General features: G+C 40.3%; 1 protein-coding gene across 1 annotated transcript in view; it reads right to left on the reverse strand.

Annotated features, from left to right (window-relative positions):
- Nucleotides 1-10,017, reverse strand: part of IPP (intracisternal A particle-promoted polypeptide) — a 66,882-nt gene that overhangs the window by 2,399 nt on the left and 54,466 nt on the right. The gene's annotated exons all lie outside the window — the stretch shown is intronic.

A 10,017-nucleotide genomic window follows, 5' to 3' on the forward strand; every position in this document is an offset into this window, starting at 1 on the left:
CAGCCTCAACCTCCCAGACTCAAGAGCTCCTCTTGCTTCAGCCTCCTGAGTAGGTAGGACTACAAGTGTATACCACCACACCTAGCTAATTTTTCTATTGTAGAGATGGAGTTTCACCAGGTTGTCCAGGCTGGTCTTAAACTCCTAAACTCAAGTGATTGTCCCACCTCAGCCTCCCAAAGTGCTGGGATTATAAGTGTAAGCCACAGGACCCGGCCCAGAATGTTTTAAAATAAACTTGAAGTGGGCATGGATAAAAAGTAAATTTAGAGGAAAATAATTTTTTAAAAGGTCTGATTATAAAATATGATCAGGAAATGACCTAGAAATCATACATAGGACAACATCCTAAGAAACGAAGTCTATGGAACACAAGTAGGTAATACACTCAACAATAAGCAAATCAAAACAAAAGAACCACAAAGCTCCAAGGCTGTCTCTTATACACATCTAGATGTGTATAAGAGACAGATTGCACTCCAGTCTGGGTGACAGAGCGAGACTCCGTCTAAAAAAAAAAAAAAAAAAAAAATTACACAGCATGGAACACTTGACAAATTTATTTGACCATGGAATGGCAGTGAGCTGAGATCTGGCCACTGCACTCCAGTCTGGGTGACAGAGCGAGACTCCGTCTCAAAAAAAAAAAAAAAAAAAAAACAGGCACAGTGGCAGACGCCTGTAGTCCCAGCTTCTTGGGAGGCTGAGGCAGGAGAATGGCGTAAACCCAGGAGGCGGAGCTGGCAGTGAGCTGAGATCTGGCCACTGCACTCCAGTCTGGGTGACAGAGCGAGACTCCGTCTCAAAAAAAAAAAAAAAAAAAAATTACACAGCATGGAACACTTGACAAATTTATTTGACCATGGAATCCTTTTTACAAGGAGCAACCAGTGGACTTAGTAATCTGCAGAACATATTTTCAGAAAGGTGGGCTAACCAGGGGTTGGGAACTATAGCCTACTTTGCTATAGCCTGAGAACAAACAATGATTTTCCCATATTAAAAGATATTTCAAGAAAAAGAAGCAGCATTTATCAAAAAAGGATATTGTGTGTGACCCACAGGCCAAAAATATTTACTATCTGGCCTTTTACACAAAAAGTTTGCTAACTCCTGTTATACATTGTTCCCTAAAGAAATTTCAATATGCTGCTATAGCCAAAATGACTAGTAATGTCTTACTTTTTCTTTTTTCTTGAGACGGAATCTCGCTCTTGTTGCTCAGGCTGGAGTGCAATGGTGTGATCTTGGCTCACTGCAACCTCCGCCTCCGGGGTTCAAGCGATTCTCCTGCCTCAGCCTCCTGAGTAGCTGGGATTACAGGCACCTGTCACCATGCCTGGCTAATTTTTAGTATTTTTAGTAGAGATGGAGTTTCACTATGTTGGCCAGGCTGGTCTTGAACTCCTGACCTCAAGTGATTCACCCACCTCGGCCTCCCAAAGTGCTGGGATTACAGGCATGAGCCACCACGCCCAGCGACTAGTGGTGTCTTACTTGAGGGAAAACGTCCATACTCAGAAAACAAGAAAGCTACTAAAGGTCCTAACAAGTAATTAGGAGAGCAAAGAGCAAGCAGCCTGGTAATGGGAGAACAGATTATCAATCTTTAAATAAAGCATATGATGAACAAAGGTTTTTTAATCATAAATAGTGAAGACTGATTATTCATCAACGCTAGAAAGTAAATTTTTAAGGACAGTACCCAAATAGGTACTAGGATAGTGCCATCACATTATAAACAGTTAGTGTACGTTTGCTGATGTGAACTTAAGTAAGATTATGAAATACTAAACCAGGGACAATTCTTTGAAAGTGAAGGACCAGATTAAATTTGAAATTATAGAGCACATCATCTGAAATTATAGAGCACATCACAAAGCTGACATAACTGAAAAAATACTTATATTTTAAAAGATAAATACATTCTCAAGAAGATCCATTTCTGGTTAAGATAAATTAGGATAATTTAGGTTATGTTTATAATTAGGGAGAACCTTTGCTTTCCCGCAAAATGCCCCTTGACAATAACAAAGGGACCTTAGGACTCATCCTATATTGTTCCTCTTTCATTTCTACCAGTGTATTACAACTACAGTTTAACTTTTAAATTTTTATTACTTTATTTTTAACTGACATGTTCTCATCTAATTTGATTTTTATCCCCTGTTACCTCTAAAAAAAAAAAAAAAGCTCTGTAAGACTACTAACATGTTTTACATTATCTTTTCTGGATTTGTAATGCAAATTGTTAGTAGGTAGTCAATAATAATAAAATTTCATATTTATGCATAAAAACCAAGGTAACACATTGTTGTTGTTGTTGTTATTATTATTATTACTCGAGACGGAGTCTTACTCTGTCGCCGAGGCTGAAGTGCAGTGGCATGATCTTGGCTCACTGCAACCTCTGCCTCTTGGGTTGGAGCAATTCTCCTGCTTCAGCCTCCCAAGTTACTAGGATTACAAGTGTGCACCACCACTCCCAGCTAATTTTTGTATTTTTAGTAGAGACAGGGTTTCACCATGTTGGCCAGGCTGGTCTTGAACTCCTGATTTCAGGTGATCCACTCACCTCAGCCTCCCAAAGTGCTGTGATTACAGGCGTAAGCCACCGCACCCGGCCGGTAATAATTATTAATAAGACTTAATTTGAAACTAAAATCTATTCATTTCAAAGCCATATAGAAAAATTCGCAACAGAAAGTGCCCTCAAAAAGTTCACTTTCTGTATCAGGTAAACCCAAATAGGATCATGGAGAAAGGAATTAAAAAATGTCACCAAAGTTTAAAACTTGTCAGAAATGAGAATCAAAATCCTTATGCTTTACAACAAGACATGAAAGTCCATTTTTGCCACTTCAACATTGTACTGCTGGTTCTAGCTAGGGTAATGAGGGGAAAACAATGAAATAAAATGCATCTAGTTTTAATCCAGATTTAAGAAGAAGTAAAACAATCTTTTTTTTGTTTTGTTTTAAAGACCAGGTCTTACTCTGTGGCCCAGGCTGGAGTGCAGTGGTGCAATCATGACTTACTACATCCTTGACCTTCCTGGGCTCAGGTGATCCTCCCACCTCAGCCTTCTGAGGAGCTGGGACTACAGGCGTGCACAACCACACCTGGCTAATTTTCATATTTTTTAAAGAGACACGGTTTTCACCATGTTGCCCAGCCTGGTCTGAACTCCTGGGCTCAAGTGATCTACCCACCTCGGCCTCCCAAGGTGCTGGGACTACAGGTTTAAGTCACTGCACCCAGCCAACAATATTTACAGATGGTAGGATCTTGTATTTAGAAAATCCTAAGGAATCCACCAAAAAAAAATAAGACTATGAGTGCAGCAAGGTCGCAGAATAAATTGTATTTCTACACACTAGCAATGGACAATCTGAATATGAAATTAATAAAACAATTTATAACAGCATTAAAAGGAATAAAATACTTCTGAATAAATTTTAACCAAAAAAGTACACGAAACTGAAAATTATAAAACATTGTTGAAACAATCTGAAGACCTAACTAAAAGGAAAGACATCCTATGGTGAATCAAAAGACTTATTAATAATGTTAAGTTGCTGATACTCTCCAAATTGATCTCAAATTCAATGCAATCGCTGTCAAAAACCCATTTGGCTTCTCTGCAGGAACTGACAAGCTGATCCTAAAATGCATATGAAATTCAAGTTACCCAGGAGAGCCAAACAAATTTTTAAATGATCCAATTTGAAGGACTCACACTTTCTGATTTCAAAACTTACTACAATGCTGTAATAAGACAGTGTGGTACTGGCAAAAGGATAGAGAGACATACAGATAAATGAACAGAATAGAAAGCTCAGAAATAAACCCTCACATATATGGTCAACTGATTTTCAATAAAGGTGAAAATTCAATTCAAGACAATTCAATGGGGGAAAGAACAGTGTTTTTAATCAGTGATGCAGTGATGCTGGGACAACTGGATACCCAAATACAAAAGAATGAGGGTGGATCTCTTCCTCACATCACATACAAAATTAAACCAAAATGTATCAAAGACCTAAATACAAAAATTAAAACTATAAAACTCTTAAGAAAAAAGCATAGCTGTAAGTTCTTATGACCTTGGATTAAGCAATGCTTTCAGTTATAACAAAAGCACAAGTAACAAAAGAACAAAACAAATTGGACATCAAAATTTAAATTTTTATGCTTGAATACCACCAAGAAAGTGAAGAAAACACACATAATGGGAGAAAAAATTTGCGAATTATATATTCGACAAAGGACTTGCACCTAGATTATATTATTATTATTTGAAACAGAGTCTCGCTTTGTCACCCAGGTTGGAGTGCAGTGGCATGATCTTGGCTCACTGCAAGCTCCGCCTCCCAGGTTCAAGTCATTCTCCTGCCTCAGCCTCCTGAGTAGCTGAGACTACAGGCACCCGCCACCATGCCCCGTTATTTTTTTTTGTCTTTTTAGTAGAGACGGGGCCTTCCTTTTTTTTGAAATGGAGTCTTGCTCTGTCACCCAGGCTGGAGGGCTCACTGTAAGCTCCGCCTCCCGGGTTCATGCTATTCTCCTGCCTCAGCCTCCCGAGTAGCTGGGACTACAGGCACCCGCCACCACGACAGGCTAATTTTTTTTGTATTTTTAGTAGAGACGGGGTTTCACCGTGTTAGCTGGGATGGTCACGATCTGACCTAGTGATCCACCTGCCTCAGCCTCCCAAAGTGTTGGGATTACAGGCGTGAGCCACCACGCCCAGCAGAACTCTTACAACTCAATAATGAAAAGACAATTCAATTTTAAAACAGATAAATTGAATAGATGTATCTTCAAAGAAGATAAACAGGTAACCAAAAACCACATGAAAAGATGCTTAACAATCAGGGAAATGCAAATCAAAACCACAATGAGATACTCATTTATACCTACTAGAACAGCTATAAAAGAAAAACTAAATAATAGCAAGCATTGGATGTGAAGAAACTGGAACCCTCAGACACTGATGGTGGTTATGTAAAATGTTGTAGATACTTTAGGAAACAGTCTGGGATTCCCTAAAAAGGTTAAACACAGATGGGTGCAGTGGCTCACGCCTGTAATCCTGGCACTTTGGGAGACCCAAAGATCACCTGAGGTCAGGAGTTCAAGATCAGCTTGGTCAACATGGTGAAACCCTGTTTCTACTAAAAATAAAAAATTAGCCAGGTGTGGTGATGCACACCTGTAATCCTAGCTACTAGGGAGGCTGAGGCAGGATGATCATTTGAACCCCTGAGGTGGAGGTTGCGGTGAGCCGAGATCACCACTGCAGCCCAGCCTAGGCAACAAGAGCGAAACTCCGTCTCCAAAAAAAAAAACCACACAAAAAAAACCAAAAAACAAACAAACGAAAAAAGATTAAATACAGTCATTATGTGACCCAGCAATTCTACTCCTAGGTATATGCCCAAGAGAAATGAAAACACATGTCTATACAAAAACTTGTATGTAAAACTTCATAGTACCATTGTTTGTAATAGCCAAAAAGCAGAAACAACCAAAATGTTTGGTCAGTGAATTATATTTCAATAAAACTGTTAAAACCCTCCTACTTTAAAAAAAAAAAAAAAAAAAAAAAAAACTTAAAAAAATTTTTTGTTTTGAAAAATATTTTTAAAAAAAAAAAATACTTGTTACCCCTAAAAACTTAAAAAAATTTTTTGTTTTGAGATGGAGTCTTGCTGTATTGCCCAGGCTAGAGTACAGTTGGGTAATCTCAACTCATTGCAACCTCTGCCTCCCAGGTTCAAGCAATTCTTCTGACTCAGCCTCCCAAGTAGCTCGGATTATAGGCCACCATCATGCCCAGCAAATTTTTGTATTTTCAGTAAAGTCGGGCTTTCACTATGTTGGCCAGGCCGGTCTCGAACTCTTGACCTCAAGTGATCCACCAGCTTCAGCCTCCCAAACTGCTGGGATTACAGATGTGAGCCACTGCACCTGGTCAAAAGTTTTGAAGGTTTTACTAACTATAAGTGGCATTAAAAATCATAAAATTAAAATAAGACTAAACCTTATTTCTCAAAATTTGTTCCCTGAAACACTTCCACAAGATATTCTGCAAATATCCACAGAACAAAGCAAGGGTGGTGTGTTCAAGTGAATCTGAGAGACTTGACATAAAGATTCATAAAGTACATTATTGCACTATATTCTGTAAAGAAGTCCTGTGGTAAAGAAACTAATTTAACCTGGTTTAACCCAGATTTCCCTTAATATAGTTGACCAGGGAAACTCAAATTACTCAATTCCTATTAACAGTGCAAAAAATTAGTATTCCATGGCAAGTAATTTAGAAAAAGTTGGCCTAACCTGTAAGTCTAGGGCATAACACACTTTGTACTTCACTCTCACAGCACTTAACATATTATAACATAACCGACTATTTATTTCTCATATTCCCCACTGCAATGTAGCCTCCTTGAGAGCAGTGGCTGTATATGTTTGTCCTTGTTTCTGCCTGGCATAGTGTCTGATCCATATTTACATACTGAGAAGTCTGTATTTGTGAATGAATAAATGAACTAATGAACAAATACATCACAGAACAGTGACCCAATGAAGATGCAACGTCCTGTCCCCTACCTTTCTCTTCTCTTATTATAAGTATAATTGTGTCAACCTAGGAACTGAGGGAATGAGGGAACACTGGGGAATTCACCCAGGCAGTGACTGGATGGGTAATGCATGGAGATGTTAGGTGGAGAAGACAGCTGGTATCATAAGAAAATTGGCTTCATTTAGCAAGTAAGTAAATTGAATGAATAAATAAATATATTGAGGATAATGGAAGCAAAGTCTTTTTTTTTTTTTTTTTTGAGACAGAGTCTTGCTCTGTTGCCCAGGCTGGAGTGCAGTGGCGTGATCTCGGCTCACTGCAGCCTCAGCCTCCTGCGTTCAAGCGATTCTCCTGCCTCAGCCTCCGGAGTAGCTGGGATTATAGGCGCCCGCCACCATGCTCAGCTAATTTTTGTAATTTTAGTAAAGACTGGGTTTCACCATGTTAGCCAAGCTGGTCCCGAACTCCTGACCTAGTGATCCACCCGCCTTGGCGTCCCCAAGTGCTGGGATTACAGACGTGAGCCACCGCGCCTGGCGGAAGCAAAGTCTTTAACTGACAGAAAAGGTATTTACAACATGGAAAGGGAGAAGGCCTGAAAAAACCTGGTGTACTAGAATTGGAGCTATCATTATGAACTCATGGTTTTACAATATAAATGCACAAATAGATACAGAAATATTTACAGATAAATCTGTGTGTGAAAACCTATTTACATACATACATTTCCTAGCTCTGTTTACTGAGGGTGGCTATGAGGTAGAAGGTTTACTGAGGGTGGCTGTTTACTGAGGGTGGCTATGAGGTGACTCAACTCCAGACAAGGTTGAAGACTAGCCGAAACAGGGAAGAGGTGAAAGCAACTCTCTGTAAGACACACTCACCAGTGCCCTGTCAGTTTACCATTGCCAATGGCAACACCCAGAAGTGACTGTCCTCTGCCGTGGCAACAACCCAGAAGCACCACCTTTTTTCTAGAAAATTCTGAATAACTCACCCCTTAATTTTCACATAAGTTAAAGTAGGTATAAATGACTGCAGAACTGCCCCTGAGCTGCTACTCTCAACACACTGTCTATGGAGTAGTCCCACTCTGCAGTAGTTACAGAGTTGTAACATTGCCACCTCAATAAGATTGTTTTCTTCTACCACCAGCTTGCTCTTAAATTCCATCCTGAGCAAGGCCAAGAACATTCCTGGGCTAAGCCCAATTTGGGGCTCTCCTGCCCTGCTACAGCTAGAAGCAGCAACATTCCTGGGCTAAGCCCAATTTGGGGCTCTCCTGCCCTGCTACAGCTAGAAGCAGCAACATCCAAGTAGCATTTAGTACTCTAAGTGTGTACATCTTGGTTTCTAAATACTGTCCTTCACCAAAAGGAAATAAGGCTTCTTGAAGAAATGGCTGATTCCAGGGCTAAAGCAGAAAAAGTATAAGATAAGCTGAAAATATTTCTGCCAGAAAATAAAGAAATGCTGAATGAATGATAGCAATGTATCAAAAGGACACAGGAGGGATTTCCATTTCCAGACAAAAATAGATCAATTGTTACCAAACTTGCCCTCTTACCCTAAAGACCTAGAAAATTAGATAAAACATGAAACAAAACTTTCAGGCATTAGGCCAGGAGCGGTGGTGGCTCACGCCTGTAATCCCAGCACTTTGGGAGGTTGAGGTGGGCAGATCACTTGAGGTCACGAGTTTGAGACCAGCTGGCCAACGTGGCAAAACTCCTGACCTCATATGATCCACCCGCCTCTGTCTCCCAAAGTGCTAGATTACAGGCGTTAGCCACTGTGCTTGGCCAAAGTATATTTTTGTAAGTTCCTTACTTTCAAGTGATACAGTATGATATTGTAGATTTGATACACTAAAAATACATAATGTAAACCTGTGATATTATTAAGTACATAGTCTTCAACCCGTTTCCTGGCATACAACTCCTAACATCCTGAGAATATCCACAGTGATGCCTTTTTGTTTGCTAATGTTGACTGATGGCTGGAAGCCCATAGTTAGCTTCAGAATTAGGGATGCTCACCAGAAAGACCAAGGCATGATTATAGAATTAGAACTTTCAGTCCCATCCCGACTTCCGGAGAGGGGAGAGGAGCTGAAGGTTAAGTGGATGCCCAATAATATAATCAATCATGTCTATATAATGAAGCCTCCAGAAAAACCAGCCCAGACATGGGGGCTCACACCTGTAATCCCAGCACTTTGGGAGGCCGAGGGAGATCAAGACCATCCTGGCCAACATGGTGAAACCCCGTCTATACTAAAAATACAAAAATTAGCTGGACATGGTGGCGTGTGCCTGTAGTCCCAGCTACTTGGGAGGCTGAAGCAGGAGAATTACTTGAACCCAGGAGGCGGAGGCTGCAGTCAGCCTAGATCGTGCCATTTCACTCCAGCCTAGTGACAGAGCAAGACTCCGTCTAAAAAACAAAAACAAAGAAACAACAACAACAACAACAAACCCAAAAGGACTGAGTTTGAAGAACTTCCTGATAGTTGAACACCTGGTGGTTCTTAGAGGGTGGCATAACCAGAGAGGTCACAGAAGTACCATGCCATTCCCCCATACCTCCCCATATGCATCTCTTCATCTGTATCCTTTGCAATATCTCTTATAATAACCTGGTAAACATAAGTGTTTCCGTGAGTTCTGTGAGCCACTCTAGCAAATTAATTGACTCCAAAGAGGGTGTTGTGAGAACCCCAACTTGGAGCCAGTTGGTGAGAAGTTCCAGAGGCCTGGACTTGGAATAGTGCCTGAAGGAGGGAGCAGTCTTGGGGACTGAGCCCTCAACCTGTGGGGTCTGAGGCTATTTCCAGGTAGACAGTATCAGAATTTAACTGAATTCAAGGACACCTAGCTGGTATCTGCTGCTTGATGTGTAGGGGAAAACCCACACACATTTAGTCACAGAAGTTTTCTGTGTTGATGATTGTTGTGACGTGAGATCAGAGTAGAAAACATGTTGAGCATGTTTTTTCCACCCACAAAACCCTAAAGTAATCACCAAGAAAAAAGGTGAAGAAATACAGCTACCTAGACAATAAAAGAGATAAAATTCTATGGGATACTAAAACAATCAATATAAAGACAAAAAGAAGAAAAAAGAATCAAAGAATGGATTTCATAAACAGAAAACAAATGACAAGGCCATTTTTATATTTTAATATAAATGCTAACTAATTAAAAGGCAACATATCAAAATATGTGGGATGAAGTTAAAGCAGTGCTCAAAGAGAATTTATAGTTTGTATTATAGAAAAAGGAAGGTCTAAAATCAATCATCTAAGCTTCCACTTTAAGACTCTAGAAAAAGGCCAGGCACGGTGGCTCAAGCCTGTAATCCCAGCTCTTTGGGAGGCCGAGACGGGCGGATCACGAGGTCAGGAGCTCGAGACCATCCTGGCT

The sequence above is a fragment of the Mandrillus leucophaeus genome, unplaced genomic scaffold, assembly GCF_000951045.1.
Source record: "Mandrillus leucophaeus isolate KB7577 unplaced genomic scaffold, Mleu.le_1.0 Scaffold67, whole genome shotgun sequence".
In the NCBI taxonomy this organism is placed as follows: domain Eukaryota; kingdom Metazoa; phylum Chordata; class Mammalia; order Primates; family Cercopithecidae; genus Mandrillus; species Mandrillus leucophaeus.